This window comes from Triticum aestivum, chromosome 3A (assembly GCF_018294505.1).
Source record: "Triticum aestivum cultivar Chinese Spring chromosome 3A, IWGSC CS RefSeq v2.1, whole genome shotgun sequence".
NCBI classification, from domain to species: Eukaryota; Viridiplantae; Streptophyta; class Magnoliopsida; order Poales; family Poaceae; genus Triticum; species Triticum aestivum.
The window spans coordinates 732,258,378-732,261,966 of NC_057800.1; the positions used below are offsets into that span (position 1 = coordinate 732,258,378).

The 3,589-nt window shown below is 37.6% G+C and overlaps 1 long non-coding RNA gene across 1 annotated transcript; it reads left to right on the forward strand.

Annotated features, from left to right (window-relative positions):
* The first annotated feature begins 298 nt into the window (after positions 1 to 298).
* LOC123059546 (uncharacterized) lies at positions 299 to 962 on the forward strand. The gene is made up of 3 exons (XR_006427470.1): positions 299 to 407; positions 521 to 648; positions 746 to 962. It is a non-coding gene; the product is annotated as an uncharacterized lncRNA (long non-coding RNA).
* The last annotated feature ends 2,627 nt before the right edge of the window (positions 963 to 3,589 follow it).

Here is a 3,589-nt window from a genome sequence, read left to right on the forward strand (position 1 = left end):
TCCCTCTCCGTCCGCCGCTCCGGCGATGGGAGAGGGGCGGGAACCCCGGTCCTGTGCTTCCGGTATGTAGATAGTAGGGTAGTGGTTCCAGGAGTTGCCGTCATGGTGGGGGTGGCGGCGTCGGTGTGGAATAAAGATGTTGGTGGTTCCCCCTCATCCCGGCGAAGCCTTTGCCGGAACCGGCGAACTATCGGCTTTAGGTGCTCTCCGATCCTTCGATATGGTGAGCTTTGGTGCTCCGAGCAAAGCGCTGGATCTGCCAGCGTAGGTTTGTGGTCACTGGATCTTTGCAGGTTCTTCTCCTCAACGGCGAATTGGTAACGGTGACTACAGTAGACTGTTTAAGCAACTAAGCAACTCAAGTCCCATGGCGATTACAAATCATGAGTGGCTGCTGCACTATTCTTGTATGTTCTTCCATTGATATTCAATCATATTTGTTTTTTTCTCACAGCAGTTTATATACCTCTCCATGGATCATTCAGGTGTAAAAATATGGATTTTCACTTTTGACCTGCAGTATTTGACGGTCTCTATGTGGAGGGTTTCAGAACTTTCTCTAGGTGTAGACCGGATTAGTAGCGGTACACGCTTGCAACTAGCAAAAATTGCAAGATGCAGGGTTGCGTTTTCTCTTTCCAATGCATGGTAATGAAGCCTGTTAATCCTGAAGTGTTATATGTGCACTTTTGTGTTGGTATACTTCTGAGAACTGAAAATATTTTGTTTTCAGGTATCTGTTCAGGTGGATGACCGCTAATGTATGTGGGATATGGATGTCTTCATATTTGTGGTGGGTACAAGTAATGTTAAATTGAAATTTGAGGCCCTCTTTTCATTACAACCAGTAGCAAAATTTAGGTTTTGGTGAGAAGAAAGGTGAACCTAATGGCTATAGCACTATTGAGAAGAATGTTTCAGTCACTGGAGAAATTGAGGAACAAATGAAGTTGATAGAAGAAAGAGCAATAAAGATCTATTAAACATATATATAGATTGCTTGGCAATAAAGATCGACATAAAATAGCATTACTTGTTTTGGGCATAGCTAAACGTACAAGCTTAATACTACTGAAATTCTAAAATCTATTTGTATGTGTTTGATCAGAAGTAATGTTTGGTTTTGTTCATAGGTTGTCCACTGTTTTGTCATTCCACCTAACTGATAGAGATTGTAATCGGGTCAACAAATGGCATACATTTTTTTCAGGCAGACAAACCTATTTTGTTGAAAATCTGAACTTCGTAGTTCAGTAGCTATTGTGTAGGTGTATTTCAATCTTATGGCTTTTTTTTGTTTGAGATTCGTATATACTGTAATGATGTTGAGTTTGTTCACATTAACCTATGTTCCTATTTTGCTGAGCTATCCACTAAAATTTGCTTAATTTCTTCTTGATTCCTCGTGTTTACTACCACTGTACCACTAGATTTGATATGTTTTTATTTAGTTCCATTTAATATTGATTCAACTATATTATGGGTCGCTTTGGCATTTTTCCCTTACAATCGTGTGTCTAACGAATTATGGGGTGTGCCTCTTTCACACTAATGTTTGTTGCAAACTAATCATGAAATTCAATTACTTCAGGTCTTTACTTACAACATGATTTACGTCCAATTCTTTGCTCCTTATGTTTCATCACAAAGCAATGAAGTTTAGTAGCATAACTTCTAGTACTATTAAGAAAATCCATATTGAAGGGACTTAAGATACTTCTATGTTTAATTTTGATGATAATCTCGTAAATAGTTGCTAGACACAAACTAGTTCAATACGGCGACTCCCACCATTGAAGCTGGCACAGTTCGATAAAAGACATGGTTAGTGTGCATTTTTAACAATAGTTACAGAATTTGTCTTTTTGTCTTGCTTCTCACTATACTTTTGATTCACCTCCAGCTAGCATGTTATGGTTTCATGTGATTGTGATGAATCTGGTACATCCAAAGTCCCACTGTGATATCTTTGATTTTGACATTATATTATTTTTAGTTCAGGGCAGTGAAGCCTATTACTCCCTCCGTTCGGAATTACTTGTCGCAAAAATGGATGTATCTAGACATATTTTAGTTCTAGATACATCCATTTCCGGGACAAGTAATTCCGAACGGAGGAGTAGTCCTGAAGTGTTATATGTGCTTCTGTGATGGTGGCCACTACCTGTTTGTTGGTATACTTTCAAGAATTGAAAATATTCTGTTTCAGTATCTGTTCAAGTGGATGACGGTTAATGTACGAGGGATAGAGAGTCGTGTCTTCATATTTATGAGCGGTAATTGTAATGTGCAATTGAAATTCAAACCTTCGTTTACTAATAACCAGTAGCAAAGTTCAGGTTTTGTGAGAAGAAAAGTGAACCAAAGGCTATAGTACTATTAATAGGATACTGTGTTGCTTCCATCCCATGGATAAGAATGTTTCTGTCGCTGCAGAGATAGCTGAACAGATGAAGTTGGCGTAAAATCTATGGTCACCTACTGCTTGAAGATCAAGTTCGACAGTATTCAGTTTGCAAATTCGGTAGCATTCAATTTTGTAATAGAGATTTCTGAAAAATAATAATCATGCCGCTGGTTACTTAGTGCTCAGTGGCATTCAGTTACATCTAAACGAATTTTATTTGTAAGCTTAAGATGGCTTTTGTTACTTCTATATGGAATCTAGTATTTATTAGACCACTTTGTTATTCCATGGTTACCAAAAATTCCTTGTGGACAAAATCAACCAGTGACCTCTGTTTCTTACGGTTACTAAAAATGCCTCCTACAGAATTGTGATAGTGGCCTATGTTACTTAAATCAATCACGTACCATATTTCATTTTTAGTAGAGAACCGGTGTACTCAGTCCAATGTAAACAGCAATATATCTAAGGCAAAATACCTGAACTATAGAAACGCAGACTTATATCTGAAAAAAAAAATCTAGAACACCTCACTACTGTAAGATTACCTGATTACCAGTAGAATTACAGCAAGAGGCGCACTGTGGGTTGCTTGCCTCACTACTGTAAAGATTACCTGATTAGCCGTAAAATTACAGCAAGAGGCACTCTATGGGTTGCTTGCCTACATGACGTAATATTTTTTTTAAATGCCTACAGGAAGTAATTGACTCACATGCAAACCGTAAGATTACCTTGCACTCTTTTCTTTACAGTTGTTTTAGTGCGGAGACCCGTTTCTCATTCAAAGCTATAATATTACCTCACAAAAGTTCTGCTTCTTACTGTCTATGGTTTTGGACGTGGGAGCACAAGTTGGCTGGGGTGAGGAATAAGAATTCCTCACCCAGGGTGTTACTATTCATCACCCATGGTGTAGAATAAGTTATTCTTCACCCGAGGTAATCTTACGATCATTTCATAATTAAATTACGTTTCGAAATCAAATAGTTACATTCCTATTGATTAATTACGTAAAATTTGACATAAAAAATAAAAATATAGGTCATAAGACAAGAAAATTTGCAGTTTATGAGTATTTTGGACTGTGTTTTTACGTTTGTAATTTTACATAACATAAAATATTTTTTACGGTGATTATATATTTTCTTACGGTCCCTTTTTGCGTCGGAAATAAGACAA